At 31.6% G+C, this 17,526-nt stretch overlaps 1 protein-coding gene across 7 annotated transcripts in view; it reads right to left on the bottom strand.

Annotated features, from left to right (window-relative positions):
• Window positions 1–17,526, bottom strand: part of LOC130895714 (complexin) — a 552,249-nt gene that overhangs the window by 413,903 nt on the left and 120,820 nt on the right. For 4 of the 7 annotated variants that reach the window (XM_057803198.1, XM_057803197.1, XM_057803200.1 and 1 more), the window contains one exon: window positions 7,186–7,229. The exons of the other annotated variants lie outside the window; for them this stretch is intronic. The gene's annotated coding sequence lies outside the window, so the exon portion shown is untranslated. The remainder of the gene's footprint in view (window positions 1–7,185; window positions 7,230–17,526) is intronic. 7 annotated transcript variants of the gene reach the window in all.

The raw sequence follows: 17,526 nt of genomic DNA on the forward strand, positions 1-17,526 counted from the left end.
TCAGAATAGAAAAACACAATTGTTTATATCTAAAACAAGTTTTTTCTTCGAAACTAGTCAACCAGTCTACAACATACTCCAAGTGATGTCACTTGGTGAATTTGAAAATAACAATCTCTTTCTTCCTACACAAATTGGATTTACAGTTTCCGCAAAATATCAGTTCGTTTTAATTCCCTCCTCATTGATTCTTCTTTTTCTTGCGCTATCCATTAATGAATGTTGGCCATCATTTCTGACCATCTTATCCTGTCTCTAGTGGTATGAATTGATTCTCCTCGGCTTCTTATCTTCTTCAATCTTTGATATTGTGGAGCCACTACATTCTCTCATCGCCCGATCTCCTTCTTTCCTTCATATTTACTCCTATCAAGAGTTGAAGCATATAGACCTCTTGCTCTTCATCCCATGTCCCAGGTATGTTCTTTCTCTACATTTAATCGTGCTAAGCGATTCACGTTCTCTTCCTATTCTCCTCAGAATTTCTTCGTTGGTGTTACTGACTCTCCAGCACGGACCAAACGTAATGTTTTGTGTATCTTATTCAGAGGTTAAGGCCAAAGTCAGAGTAAAAACCTTTTTGAATTTCATGAATGAGCTCCTTGCTTTTTCTCTTGGGCACCTGATCTTCAAGTCTGATAACTAAGTTCTCAGATAGTTGAACTTTTCAATATCGTCGCTATTGTATGATAGTTTTAGATTCTGGAACTCGCCTAATTTGTGGGTAATTACTAGTCATCATTGATTATTAGTGAATAAAAGAAAAAAATCATTGTGATGACTTTTTTTTCTATAAAAATCTAGTTGATCTATTCAAATCATATACTTTTGAATGAATTACTCATCATATTCACATTCTACTTTGATCTTGCCAAAAACGTGAATTGATCATATAGTACGGCTCTGAACGCTTTAAAATGTAAAAAGGGTTGTTTAACTATTCCTCTTCAACGTCTCATGGGAGAACAAGGGGTGAAAGTAGCGTTCAATACGCTTTCGACGGAATCGAATAATATACATGGGTTTTCTTGGGTATGCCTCAGAGGAGGATTTTACGTTTCAGTTCGGAAGATGAGAAGGTACGCATAGATTTGTTTAATTCTTGTGGATTTACGGGATGTGGAATTTTATGAAAACAAAGTTGATTTCATCGAGTTAGATCTCCAAACAAATGAGAAATTAATTTAGAGGAATTTGGCCGGTTTGCTCTTTGTTAATATGCAAAGCGCTACATAATTAAATAAATCATAGATTTTCACATATCGTCGGCACCATGCTAAAATTACGAATGTAAAAATTGGAACTTTTCAGGAGAGCCAAAACATTGAATATATTTTTTCCCACCTGACGCGTTTGGTTAGGTTAGGTAAAATTATAAATAATTGTTTAAAAATATTCTCTACTTTACCAAAATGGACATTTTTGGTCGAAAGTCAATGAATTAAAAGTATCTAATATGAAATTTTAGGGAATATTCGATAGTTTGTAATGAATTCCTATAGAAATTGATAATAATGGATGAAAATATATAAAGAAAAAACTTTTTTTACTAAGAAAAACTTTTATTGAACACAAGATAAGGCAATACATTCTTAAAAATATAATATAAATAATGGAAAGTAAATAATCAGGTTTGTGATTTAGTTTAATTTTACAAACGATTCATCGAAAACTCATAATACATAAAAAATAAATTCGCTGTTCAATTTCGGTATTATCTGATTCTGCCAGAGAATCGCAGACTGATTTGGAACTGGGAAGCTGCTCATAAAAAGACCTATTTGCCCTTGGAACCAGCCCTTGATTGCATAGTTACAATAAATCTTTTTCTGTTCACCTCCGATATACAATGCCCAACCAAAAAAGTAGGTTCTGAAGAAAACGTACGGGAACAGGTATTTTTTTTAAATATGTTCAGAGGTGTCCCCTGAATGTAAATCCAAGTGGGCGTCATGGAAGGGGGCTTCACCTCAGCCGCCATCTTGAAAAACACGTTTTATTAAATATCTCGGGAACCGCGCATCGTATGACAAAAATTGTGAAAATCATTATTGTGGATAATAATATTTGCCATCTTTTTTATTTAAAACTTTTTTTGTATAATGCATATGTTTTTAATTATAGCGCTCTAAACTTTTTATATTATAACAAATGTCAGAGTCCGTTTTTTTGAAGTAACATTCGTAAAATTCTTTTTCTTTTAGTGATTTCGACAACAATTTTAGACAGTTGAAACAGTTTAGCGATTTTCGAAAAACTCAGATTCACGTTAAATTGAAAAAAAATAGAAAATTAATATTTAATGCCAACCTTCATATTCTTCTATTAAAAAAGGAATCATTTTCAATATTAAATTCTATTATAATATACAATATAAAATAATACTGTTCAATATAAAATAGCATAATACAAGCATAACGTTAATTAATAATGATAATATTAAAAATAACCATAACAATTCTTTCGATGTAGCGTAACTAAATATTTAGCAAAAATCATTTTAAAAAAAAATTTGGAGCGCTATAATTAAAAATCTATGCTTTACACAGAAAAAAGTTTCAAATAAAAAAGATGGCAAATATTATTATATACAATAATGTTCTCCACAATTTTCGTCGTACGATGCACGGTTTGCGAGATATTTAATAAAACGTGTTTTTTAAGATAGCGGCCGAAGCGAAGCCCCCCATGAAACCCACTTGGATTTACATTCAGAGGACACCCCTGAACACATTCAAAAAAAAACTACCTGTTACCGTACGTTTTTACAAAAAAAATCCGGCTCTTGGCCTACAAATCTGACCATCTTATGGCATAAAAGGTTCAGAAGGGCTCAATAATTGGACGTAAAGAATTTTTCCCTCGTTTTCGTTTTCGGATAAAAACATCGAAATCAATGTCATGAAAATTACTTTTGACAAAAATTTCATTCAGTTCAGATTTCTGTTATTGATACCACATACAAAAATTGAAACTTTTTGGGTTTTTCTTTTTCTCGGTGGTTTATGGAACAAATTTGTCTTTATAAAGATTAGAATTCAAGAAATCATCATGCTGGAGCCTAGTCGCATCGTAAGGTTTGGTTTTTGTATGGGCTAATCTGATTAATTGGTCCCAGTCAGAGGGTACGTATACTGGTATATTTTTTGCTTTAGCTTCAATCTTAGAGTGGACCGAGTCACACTCCATTTGCGAATGGCCTGACTCAAAATAAACATGATCAATAATTTCTAAATGAGAGTGTACTTGTAACGCATACAGACACATGCAAGAAAAGTTAAAATTTTGCTCTGCCTTCCGCAACTGTCAGACATCATGGTTACTTCAGGATGGTCAAAAATGAATTTGAAAATGGATGTAGAAATTTCAATACTACCCCTCTTTCCCTCAGTTTTGTCCCAATTTTGTAACAATTGACTTTTGCGTTCCCCAAATTATTTATAGTCAAATTATAAACACCAAGCTTGTGCACGTAAAAAAACCGCCCAGCTGCAAATGAGTATTACGAGAGACTCTATTCTCTACCTGTTCATTTTGGTTACTTTCATCGAATTTAACACATGTCTTATAAAGATCTTTTTTAGGTCGGTGAAATGTTAATGTTAAGTTCTAAAAACAATAAGGTTTCATATTATTTTCAGCTTGACACTTATATAAGTTTTACATAGATGTAATATTTAGATCTGCATCTAAGTATCTGAACTGACTGGATTTCCTACAGTAATGTGATTCCACAGCTGGGAATGACATTATGTGTTCCTTTATGAAATTTAACGAAACTGTCATTTTCACTCGTTTACATTATAACGTTTGGGAAATTTCTTTATTTGTTTAACTGTATAAACTGTTAAATATCATATTCGTAAATATATAATTGGCTTATAACCATCTAATAGATTAATCATTTTACCAATAGGTAGCCTTATTTTTAGTACTACGGGAAACCATCGAACTTGAAATCGCGATTTTGGTATGGTACCGACGATATGTTTTTATTTTTTAAAAAAAATTTAACGAAAAAATTTTTTCAATGCTAATTAAATGGAAAAAAAAACTAAAATAAAAAAGCGACGAAGTTGAGTTGAAGAGTTCATGTTTTGTGACAAATTTTTAAATATCTAATATCTGAGTAGGTGGAAAATAGACGAAAATATTATTATTTTACAAGCACCTTTATGTAAATACAGGGCTACGGAACAAATTAGAATATCATCGAATAATATAATAATGAAAACAAGTACCAATGTTATTGAATCAAATTAATCTTCAAGGTCTATATTTTGAAATTAACTCAAACTATACAGATTGCTGCATAATTTCGCTAAAACTAAACATACGATTTTTCAAATGAAGACCTTTGTATCATATATAGGTTACTCAAAATTTTTGTAGCTTCTGATAAGAGATTCTTTTATGTTATACAGAGTCATTCAAGAGGTATGGATACGTTCACATGAAAAACACTCTCTAGATTACAATAAAAAATGTCTATCAATCCAACAGAGTTTCGTATTATGATGCAATATATTTTTTCTTATACAAGGTGGACTGAAACTCGAAACTTTCCTTTCTTCTCTCATTTCACTTCAATTCTCTCATCAATTTTTCTTGAACTTTTTATACAAAAATATTATTCTTGATAAGAAGTTCTGCATGATCCAAAAGTTGGAATACAATCGTCAGATATCAATTTTTATAAGAAGTATATGAGGTTTGTCAAAAAATTTGAATTTTGGGCCAAAATGTTTGAAGTGAAGTTGTTTTGAATTAAAATATATATTCAAATCTGCAATTTCTGCCGATTATTGTGAAAATTCACATTTTGTGATTATTTACTAGTTATTACGTATTAATTATTCAGGCTGGATAGAGTTTATCTCTCTCACCTGTAAAAAATATGAAAACCTTTCTATTTATTACTGTTTCCCAACAACCTTGCAATTTACATACGTAATGAATGCGAATCCTCCAAGAAATTGTTCAAACGCGTGTTCAAATCTATCTAAAAACTTAATTAGCAGCCATAGTATATATATATATATATATATATATATATATATATATATATATATATATATATATTCTTCAATTTGGGTGTTTGTAAATAAAAGGAAATTTCAGATTGATTCTAAGATGAATGATTTGTTGCACAAAGTATGCAGATTGAGATGATTTTCCTATGGTAATAGTTTCAAAGATTTGGAAATCATATAACAAACCTTATTACAAAAAAGGCAACTGTCTTCATATATGTGACAATGCACCAAAAACCACTTTGTCAAGTTCATTAAGCGGACTTCGGGTATTTCCTTAACTATATCTTTTCATGCTTTGAACTCTAAATTTTATTGCGTCTATCTTGGATTAATTATGTTGAATGTGCAAGTAATAAAAACTTTCGACTGAAATGTCGCTCTAATTTACTTGATCCAGTCGCAAATAGTTTCTCTCTTAAAACATCTCTTCATTGAATTTAATTAATTCAATGTTACTGTTCTGTTAGAGAAATTGAACCAATAGTAATTGAATAATAAGTCAAAACAAATAGAAAAAATAAAGGACAGAGAAATACTTTATTGTCAAAAAATTGTTATAATTTGTGGGAAAAACCTTGTAAAAACTACAGAATAAAAATATAACCGACTAAATAAAGATACAAATAATATAAAATTTCAATATACAGAAGAAAAACATAATGAATGAAAAGGAATGAAATGAATATGAAAATAACAAACCTCAGTTACCTATCAATGACGCTATTCACGAAAATTAATAGTAAGTAGCCATTTCAGGATAATAAATAACTTTTGAAGTTCAAAAAACCATAGACAAATGTGAAAACCCTTCATCTGATCGCATTTACCCACCGGTCTATCAGTGGAAAAAGGATCATAACAAATAACTATGACCCAATTATTTTCCAAACATTCAGATCATTTATCGGGGATTAACCCGATCGTAGTTTCCAAAAAGTCCTAAAGGCTACTAGATTTGGCTCTACAATATCTCCCAGCTTAAAGCACTCGTAAATTTTCAATCCACTGAGGATCTTATGTAGATTAAATCATTTTTAAATCCTTTCTGATATTCTCAATATATATTTTAGAGGAATTTTGTATATTAGTACGATGGATGTGCAAATACGATGATGCCAGAAAATACTTCAACGAATCTGGTCGAATATTCTGGTGCAGAAACCGAAGCTGTCGATATTTGGAACAAGATAAGATAGAATAAAATCACCAAATTATTAATTGTTTGTGACTATTTTTAATGTTTTTTACCGTCCTGGTCTAATCACAAGTTTTTATATAAATAAACAATCATTTATGCAAACTTTTTCCAATATTGCATAAGATTCTGGGGTAGGGAAGAATATTTATTTCGAAAATTACTATTCAACTAAGAGGTTAGGTACATAGTCGTCAATGCTATACGTTTTGAGACACAAGGAAACTACAAATCTTGTTGAGAAAATAATTTTACTTATGTTCAAAATAATCACCTATATCGATGCACTTTTGTTAGGACAGCTTATACAACTTAAGCTGATATTTTGTAATGCCCATAAATAATTGATGAATTTTTCCATCTTATTAGCCTGTATGAAGAATAACCCAAAACTACTCATGACAAAACAATGATCATGAACTAATTCAAGAGCCTTAGATTATTTGTTTTTAAATATATATCAATTTGTATATACTAAATGCACTGCTTCAACTTCACAATCAGTTGCAAGGGGTTTTTAAGCAAATCTTTACCAAATGAAAATGAAAATTTTAATTTATGATATGATAAATTCTAACCATGATTCCATACCCAAGAAACCATATGCTCATAAGCTCTACTTTATATATTTCAAGCCTTTTAACTCAATCACATTGTCAGTTTGAGGTTTACTGGTCAAACTCCTCACATAAGATGGAATATCTGGTTACAGCTAGAGCAATCGATTTATTTCGTAGTGATGAAAAACATCAAATGAATATTTTAAATATTTGAGATTTGACTTTCATTTTGGGATAGCATTATTAAAAAAAGAACCGCGTTATCACAAACTTTTTTCCACTCTTTTTTATATAACCAACTAACTTTAAAAGCATTTTTTTCTAGCTTCACAGTTCATATGTATGTAAATCATTCTCCAGAACTCAAAATTGAGAAAGAAAGCAAACAACTCACTTGTTTCTTGTAGTTGAGTGTATGCAACTGGAATTTTCTGTAACCTGTAAGAGAAAAATAAATTTTAGAATATTTCCCCAAATTATTAAACGATAAATCCTCACGGCCAAACTAATACGTTATTTCGATAAATCCTCCGTATTCAACTCGTACCTTTAACTTTGAATTGTCGTAACGGAGTCCAGAGAGGCCAGATATAAAGAGAATACTTCAAAGATATTCACTTTCATATAGTTTATATACGAAGTTGCCAAGTTCACGGTTTCCCTAAGTATAGGAAAACTATCTGGTAACATAGCATGGAGAGAATCTACCCACTAGTGCCTTTAATAACGGATATACTCTTCAAAACCTATTTATTTTCGAAAATTTTGATTCACCATGTTTCTATAGAATAGCAGATGTTCAGAACGGGTATATAAATGATCAATTACTTGTAGGAGGATCGTTCCGTAGCCTGGCGAATTTGTACATTAGCCGAAAATCGGACCCACCTACCTATCTTCTCGCTAAATACACAAAAAAAATGATAAAAATACCCAAAAAAATGATGAAAACATACAAAAAAATGATAAAAATGCATAAAAAAATTATGGAAATACACGAAAAATATAAGAAATACGAAAAAAATACTAAATAAACAAAAAGACAGCAGAGAAAAACACAAAAAACAAAAGAAAACACCGAAAATTGAGGAGAGCCGTTTTTATTTTCTATATAGGGCGTTTCTCCTTTTTTATTTTTCACTATTTGTTCTCATTGTTCGCTTTTTATTCTTTTCCAGCCTATTGCAGTACATATCACTCAACTATCCGCGATAATTCCATTGCTGTAGAGGAGTAAATCCTATATCAGGACTAAAAATAATGAATTCTTACCTTCAAATGTAAACCATCCTAATCCCAACCACAAAAAACTAACAAACCTCACTCTCTCTTTAACGGAAGATCGGAGTATTTAGCAGTGGATATATGAGCGAAGCGATGCCGTTGCGATGTTGTCTAGATAAACTCCTAGTTGAACGTCGATGGTAACCAAAATAAGTTCTTCATCACGCATCATTCATTCATTATTTGAACAGGGCCTTACCGATTAACACTATGAAACTTTCCTGTTCCTTGAATCCGTCTTTCTCCATGAGGAACCACCCGATTAGAAATAAATTTTCTCAAATCAATTGTCAAACAAAAAAGTTTTATAGAATGTTGAGATTAGGTCACCCCTAAGTAACTACCCAGAAGTGTGTGATCGCTTCTCATTCACTATTACTCAAAACCCTTGATAGTATCATACAGTATACCAAATTCGGTATTTTTAAATTGAAGAGTTGTAGAAAAATTATTTTTTTTTTGATATTTTGAGCCCTACTTGAACTTCTTAGGTATGCAACTTGGTACAGAAATCAATTGCTCACAATTGTCATATTTTGGGCTTCACAATACGCCTCTGCTTTATATCGGGACAATGATTTGAGGGGAACCTAAGAAAATTTGAAGTTTTTTGAGTAAGAGCAAGTATAAAATAGTGTACTCTAAGTTCCCATCAGTCATTAGACATTAAGTCATGCTGATTCTAGCATAATAGCTCATGGGAGTCCAAAGAAACATGATGAACCGAATAATTATGACATAGAGGATTCAGAACATGTAAAATAATTTTCTATCAGTAACTTACAATTTTTGACACGAGGCTGATTTCTAGCAGGAGCTCGCTAAACAGATCATAAACGATCGATATTCGTAGCCTAATATCTGAGCATAAAACAAGGAAACATAGCACTTCACCATATCACCTTGATATACTATATATGACTTTTTTCTGATAAAGATTCTTTTATACCCTTATATTCAAACACAATAAAAAATTATGTTCTCTTGAAATCCCGAATAAATTCACATGATAAACCAAGTAAGAGAACTGTCGAGAACAAAATGCAATTTCCTTGTATACGAGCAAAATCTTTTAGCGACTATATTACACAGTATTTGATTATCAATTTTGTCGTTCGACGTCTAAGTCGATTCGACGAGAATTTAGTGCTTTTAAGTAGCTTTTAGAAAGATTTGAGTGTAGCTGACGTTGTATGATGCTCGATTCTTATAGTTAAAGCAAACTTTCAGTGAGATCTTTCGGAAAATAGCGTTATACTTTACAATTTTTATTCGAAGATTTATAATTTTCTTGAAAATCTGAAAAGTTAGTTGAAAAGTTTTGCTATGAAATTGATCAGATTCTACAGTTATTAATTTGCAAAGTAATATTTAGTTTAGATTTATTAGTTTTGGGAATATGAGATTTTTGAGAAAGCCATAATGTTTATCGAAACAGATTTATTGACAACTGATATTACAAATAATACCAATTATTAACAACTCTTTCGACGTGCACTGCAATGGTATAAGATGCTGAAGGCTTTGAACTCCTAAGAGGTGGGATGGTTCTTGATGGACTATATTACACAGTATTTGATCATCAATTTTGTCTTTCGACGTCTATCAGATGAGTAACCAACTTTACCGACGCCTTTTAGCAACCGGGTACATGGGTACCTACAAACTTAAATATTAAAAGTTTTGTTCATTATGTTAAAAAACAAAGTCTAAACTTTGTTTTCTCAAAATATGAATAGTTAGTGACAATTTAAAAAAAAATAGAATAATAATAATGTACAGTTGCGAATGAAATCTCAAACCAGTTTAGGGCTCTCCAGGTAGTCGATCTGTTTTTATTTTTCGGAGCTGAACAGAAGCCGGTGGAGATAGAAAAAAACTCGAGATTATTTCTTTTTTTTTTCTATCTAGAGCAACAGTCGAGTATTTTTTAGTACGTATTATATTTTTGGTGGGATCAGACATGTTTTATTTGTGGTGTTCTCTTCACAGTGAAAAATAAAACTATTAGTCCGGGAGCCGGCAATTTCAAAGGATCCGTGATCGCGGAATTGCAAAATTTTTATATAAATCGACAGCTTTTAATTGGAAGAACAAAATGGATGGCAATTATCCTTGTAATTGGGAGCCATGAGGGATGCAGATTCCAGCAGATGTCAATGACATTCTTCGGAAAGTAGTTGTTTTCTCCTTTTGAGGGACGAACAACCAATGCTTCTAAATGTTCTGGATTTTAGGTTTCTTCTTATTTGAAAATAGTTTTTTTATAATATTTCAAAGACAGATGGAAATTTGACGCTTAGAATTCTTTTAATCTTTATCAAAATATCATATTTTCAAAATTAACATTTCGCATGGAGCAAATTTGACCCCTAGAGTATTTTTCAAGTAAATAAAAATCGGTCTGATATTTATGACGAAAGTGTCAAGTTGTAGTAAAACATATTTTTTATATAAAAACTGCAATTTTTATATGAGTTAGTTGACACCTTTTGCTAGTTATCAGGCATTCAATAGATTAAATCAAAAAATCTAAGGGTACTGAAACTTTTAGAAAATAATAATATTTTCCTTTCTCATTTTAACTATTTGAAAATCAGTTTTTCACTTGAAACCATTAGTCCAATAAAATCGAAGTCAAATTTCCTCTAAATTAAATGTAATATGTTTATTTAAACTTCAACACCTGGTATGTCAAAATTAAAAAGTTCAGTGCATATAAAATCTTCTTGTATTTGCTCCATTAATGTGTTAAAATCGTTTTTTGTGGCAAAATAGCTAGTCATTGCAATTTGTCTGAAGAAAATTTTGTCGAATAGGCAATCTCCTACACAATCGGCGCTGATGACGTAGTACCTATTTGGAATAGATCTTGGGCGGTATAAACTATTTCCAGACTTCTAAACTTTCTAAGTTTGTTAATACTAATCCTATCAATTCGAAATTATTCTTGTAAAATTGAGTTTCGTTGAAAAATAATATACTTTTTTTTAATTTTCCAAATCCATTGGACAATAAAGGAAACACAGAAAGTCAAGTCGCCCTATTCGGGAATGGCAAATAGTAAAAAATATAGTCAATGAAAATGATTTAAAGGAATTTGAATGACATCGATTTTTGTATATGAAAGTTCTTTTCAAAAATTTAATGAGAATCGAAAAATAATTTTCAAATAATCATTAGGCATTTTGTGACTTCTAAAAGAGCCCTTATATATATCGTGTAGATAGATTTATTTCATTCCCATGTTATTTAAAATCTGTTTTATTTTCTAATACAATACATCAATCCACTCTTCTGTTAAATATGAAAGAATTTTTTAATGAAAATTATTTCCTCTGAATGCATTTTATAATTCAAAACATAACATAAAAAGAAAAATAACATTATATATTGGATATTGACGATAACTGTGATGTCATACTGAAATCCTTTATATAGAGAATTGGATCGATTTTCGCATTGACCCCAATTTTCATCGAAAATCTGGAACGATGATTTATCATAATGGTTGTTTGGAAGGAATCCAAACGGAAGACATATATGTTGTGCTTGTTTTGAGACCAAATACATAAATTATCTTATTCAATACAAAAATAACGACATATTTTTGTCTTAAACGACATGTTGAAGGAAAAAATTGAGAATATTCCAAGATCAGTATGAGATATAGAAAAAAAACAACTTTTTCATGTCTAGGGAATGGAAATAGGAATAAGAATAAAATTTTGTCAAGATATAATATTTCCAAATTCTTTAAAATTAACTTGGACAAAAAAAATCTCTCTAAAATATAAAAAAATTGTTTAATTATGATAATAAATATAATTACAAGTCTTTCAAACAGACATCATTGTTTCTGTTATGGATAATTTCATGTAATTTATTCTGATTTGTCAAATCGGACATCACATTCCAAAAGGCTTATATTGTGGTTGTAGAATTGAATATTGGTCGTTGATAATGGATGATTTTTACTCAAATACATATTTTTGTAGCATAATATTGAGCCTTCCTCATTTGTCACTTGATATATATCATATTTTTATCCTTTAACCGCTACCTTAGTAGCGCGCTAGCGGTCAGTGGAATAACACGTGTAAGTTAAGAGCGATTTGTTTTATTTCTCGTTTTTTTTGGGATTTTTCTTTTATAAATATGTCACAAAGGGTAAGGCTATTGTCGATGTATCCGTATGATTCAAAATTTGAGGAATCAACTAGAAGAAAACAATAATTTTATAAGCGATGATGATAAAAGTTACGTCTCTGAAAGTGAGCTTGACACAGAATCGGAGTAATACGGAAATGAAGAAGAACATGAAGAAGTAAATAATGAACTTAAAGAAAATCTAAGAAGACAAGATTTTTTTACTGGCTTGAGAATTCCACTACAGAATGGTCAAAACAACCGCCTCCAGCTAATTCTAGAACAAGAAGTCATAATTTAGTGAAGAGGTTACCCGCAAGCCCTCTACAAAGTACAAGAACCAAGACCATTCACCATTGACAGATGTAGTTATTGCTGAGAGCTTTTTTGGGGTTGCTTACATACACAGAAATTTTTAAGGCAGGAAGAGAGGGCTTAAAGGGTTTGTTTGTTACTGATGGCACTGAAAGAGATGTATTTAGGTGTACAATGTCAAGAAGAAGGTTTGTAACTTTATTAGTCGCATTGAGATTTGATAATGACACGGATAGAGCATGCCATAAAAGCCTGCAAAATATGGCATAAAGATGATGTGCCTTACAGATGCCAGGAATTATTTGTATAATGCTCACATTTATTGTGGAAAAGGTACGGACAATTATGGTTTATCAGCAAAAGAAAAAAATTGCAAGTTCCCACTCAGTCTGTGGTAAGGTTAGTGAATCCCATAGAAAAGATTAACAGAAACTTGACGGTAGATAATTGGTTTAGCAGTTTACAACTTGTGACAGAATTACACAACAGAAGACTAACATTTTTAGGTACATTGAAAAAGAGCAAGCCGATGATTCCTGCCTGTTTTTTGCCAGACAATAAGAAAGAATTCGGTAGTAAATTATACGAATTCAAATAAACATTACTCTGATTTCCCATGTTCCTAAGAAAAATAAGGTTGTATTGCTAATTTCTTCAATGCACCATCCTTCAAAAGATGACCAGAAATCCAGAAATGATTGCCGATTACAATATGTCCAAGGGAGGTGTAGATAGTTTAGATGAGAAATGCAAAAATTATTCTTCTTGTAGGAGGATTTCACAGATGGCCCATGGCTGTTTTCCTACAAATGATGAATATGTGCTCAATCAACGCGTAAATTTTCATATCAAAGCTATAAGAATTACGAACCAATTCATGCAACACCGATATAATGAATACTTTAGATTACCAAAAGAGCTTAGAAGCCGTATGGAATGTCTACTGCAAGTAGTAGAAGATACCCAAGAAAAAGATCCAAACGATGAGTGACTGCAGACTAAAAAGACCTGTTTCTTATGCCCCTACAAATTGAAGCGGAAGACATTTTTTGTTTGTCGAGAATGCGAGAAACCAATTTGTTTGAATCATGCTGAAAAAATTTGTAACAATTGTGTAAAAAATCGAGAAAAATAAGAAAGTATACATATATAGAATTCATCCATTTACTTTGATTGTTTAAAATGTTTCTTTTAGCCTTTTGGTTTTAATTAATTTAATTAATACAATTAATTTAATTAATAAAGAAAGAACAAAACAAATAGGGAAGTCTTAACTTTAGAAAAAAAATATGGGTGATACCACATATTATGTATAGCGGTATCTCATACGGATGGTACTGAGAGTGTGAAAATTTAGCAGTTAAAGGTTAAGATTACTTTCACAGATCTGAAGAGAATATATTTCAATAAAATTATGGCAAAATGGAAACACAATTATATTCATCACAACAGACAAACAGCACGATATTTATTATTTTTCTTATTTTAATTTATACACAACTTTATGTTTACTCTCATTATGAAACGTTTTCTTCTTTCTATTATGAAATTTAGTATTGTAAAAAAAAATTAATTCCATGGAATTTCTAAATATTTTTATCGCGGTTTTTGAACATTAGAATCTATAAAAAAATATATGAACATTCTATTTAGTTTTATACCAGGTGCTCCAGAGAAACTTACTTATTTGAAAGTTTAATAAAAACAAAAGTACTTCAGATATTGTTTTAATTATTTTTTTACTTATATTCGGTGCTGAAAATGACAAATTACATCTGTTAAATGGCAACCTCTATTGCCTATACATTGATTTTGGCAATTTCGGAAGTTCGTCTCCACCTTCGCTGCATAATAATGGGTATATTGGCAATGGAATTACGAATGTTGTTCTTCAGGTGAGCAATGATCCCTGGTCGATCGTCATAAACCAGGGATTTCAAATAACCCCATAAATAAAAATCGCATGGATCCAAATCCGGAGAGCGCGCCGGCTATGGGAGATCACCTCTGAGAGAGATTAGGCAGCCGGGGAAATCCATTGGGCCTCGTGTTGTGTGCGTTGTTGCTCCATCTTGCTGAAACCACACGGCCCTAACGTTCATTTGTTGGAGGCTTGGAAAAAAAATTCCATGATCATGTTACTGTAACGAGCTACATTCACAGTAACTGCACGTTTTCTTCAAGAAAATAAAGACCAATCATTTCCATTACCGATATCGCACACCAGGTAGTAACTCGTTCACAATGAAGTGGCTTCTGGTGAAGTTCACACGAATTTTCACCACTCCAATAACGCATGTTTTGTTTGTTGACGCAGCCTGAAATGTGGAAGTGAGCCTCGTCACTGAAAAAAACGACCGAATCTTGAGACAGGTTGTCAAGCAGCACTTTGCATGCGTTTTGACGGGCAACAAAATCGCGTTTAGTCAATTCTTGCACAACAGCCAATTTAAAGCGATGAAAATGACGGTCTTCATGGAGAATTCGCACAACAGTGGTATCAGAAATTCCCAGAGCAGCTGCACGACTGTGAGCGGACCGCCGAAGAGACCGCATAATTGAACTCATCACTCTTTTGACATTTTACGGAATTCTGGTGGTTCTTTGGATGTTCAGTTCTAGGATTAGCGACACTTCCCGAAATGAAGTAACTCACGACAGAATTAAATTAAGGCCAGGAACAAGGGATTTCAAAACTAGTGCGGAAGGCACGTTGTGTGGCAACAATTGAACGATTGTTAGAAAAGTAAATCTCAACGGCGAACAAACTTGGGGACTTTCCCCTCCGGATGCGCTATTTCCCATTACTCTACTCTCCCAACTCACCGCTCGGGAGTTTTTTCAAATAAGTTAGTTTCTCTGGCGCACCCTGTACTTGCAGACATGTGTTTTTCTTCGCAAATGAAACGAAGCAGAGTTATAATATTTATAGTGTTTGAGTTCCACGTAATTGTATACTTATTACCGAATATTTTTGTTTGTATAGGAGACTGATTCCTTGAGTAATAATTCTTACCAATTACCATTAGGGTGCCTTTCAGTTTAGAATAAGTCGACCAAAGTGTTGAAGACTTCCATATTTTGGATTTAGTTTCAAAGTTAGCTAGTAACACTCTTTCTGTGGAGCTGTTTTTGCCTTTTTTAGAACTCCACTCCATAGAATAATTATATTTCTTTAAATACTGTTCCTTGGATTTCGCAGGAAGAAGATTCTTAGTCGCTGCAGTAGCCGATTCAACAACATCTTCTGGTTTGCAGTTAAAACTTTCTTCACTATTACTTTTCATCATTAATAATAATACTACACTCTTTTAATTATTTAATTAGACACAAAACAGATTTTCTTGAACGGATATCAAGTAATAAAAGTGTGACAGTTTATCAGAGAAACTAATTGACATGAGAAAGAAACCGTTCACAGTCCATTATATTGATGAGACAATTTTATAATTGCGTTAAAAAATAACACGTTACAGCACTTTTTTAACGCAAAAACGTAAGTAAATTAACCACTGCGGTACTCTTTTCACGCTTTTTGTCTGAAATTACATTCTTTATGAATGCAAATTAATGAAAAAAATCGTGAATATTATAACGGACTAGAAAATAATTTTTTTAACAGCGTAAATGGAGAATATAATTCATTTAATTGACGTTTGTAAAAGGAAGAAAGCTTAAGCAAATATGTTATCACTTAATCGTGATATATTCTGAATTTTCATATTTTGTTTGACGATAGCAAATAAAAAAGATTGATTGAAAAATACTTCCCCAATTTCAATCTATCTTATATTTTCTTTTCTGCTAGGTTTGTTATTTTATTAAATAATATTGTGTGCCGATACATCGCCCAATCTAAAGAAATGTTTGTTGCGGTTAGCGAGTTTGACGTCCATGGTCTAGAGGAATTTAGAATATTGGAATCATGTCCGTAGCATCCCATTCTCAATATAATTAACTCAACGTTAACGATCTAGTTTATTCATATTTAAATGTGAAATGAAAATGAATGAAATGTAAATTCTACAATTCCAAAGTTGAACTTTCTTCATAGGAGCATCCTACTCAGAGATCCTTAACACCAGATTCTACAGTAAGGTTAAGAAATCGATGAAGTTACAAAATAGAAGATTGCAGTGTTGTCATGTTGTAATTAATTCCTTCACTTAAATATAAAAAGCTCCGTGCATAACTGTTGTTGTTTCCATTAATTAACCTAACTTTCAATAGTTTAATAATAATTTAATGATAATATTAAATCACAAACAGTGTAGCGGTCTAAAAAATTCAGAAAAGCGAAGAAACTCATGAGATAAGCAGATATCTATGTAAACAGAAACAAATAGGTATCTTAACCTGGACTTGTCAGGATGAGATATCTATTCACAAACTTTCAAAATGTATTGCTTAACATAAATCCAGGACAAGGTACCTAGGAATGTATATATTTCTCATATTTCGTGGTAGATAGAAGACGTTTTAGAATCGATGCCAAGATTTTATTGAATATTTCGAATTGAAAGCTCGATAAGAACTGGAATCAATCCTCAGGACAGACAGTGGTAATTTTCACAAAATATATAAGAAGAATACCCCACTACTATGATAGTACCTTCATTTTTTTTGAATTGCCAGCACGGCGAGCGAACTATACAAAAAATTGTTTCCAATTATTTTGGATTATAGGTCTTGAAATGAATACGGATGTGAAATATTTCGGTTGGTAGATAAGAATCCAATAACTCTTCATATAGATACACAAATAAAAGCAATTTGATCAGAAATTTGCAATCAGGAGGAATTACACTCAAGACGTTAATGACTAAGCCTGAGAGAGGTTAAACTTCTATCATTCTTGATCTGTTAACTTAAATTAATATTTCAATATACTTTTTTTAGGTTCACTATATATTATTGTAGACTCAATATCTATATGTGAAAAATACGATTTCTGTATCATTTTGCATCAATGTAACTTCTCGGCATT

This window comes from Diorhabda carinulata, chromosome 6, assembly GCF_026250575.1.
Source record: "Diorhabda carinulata isolate Delta chromosome 6, icDioCari1.1, whole genome shotgun sequence".
Lineage (NCBI taxonomy): Eukaryota > Metazoa > Arthropoda > Insecta > Coleoptera > Chrysomelidae > Diorhabda > Diorhabda carinulata.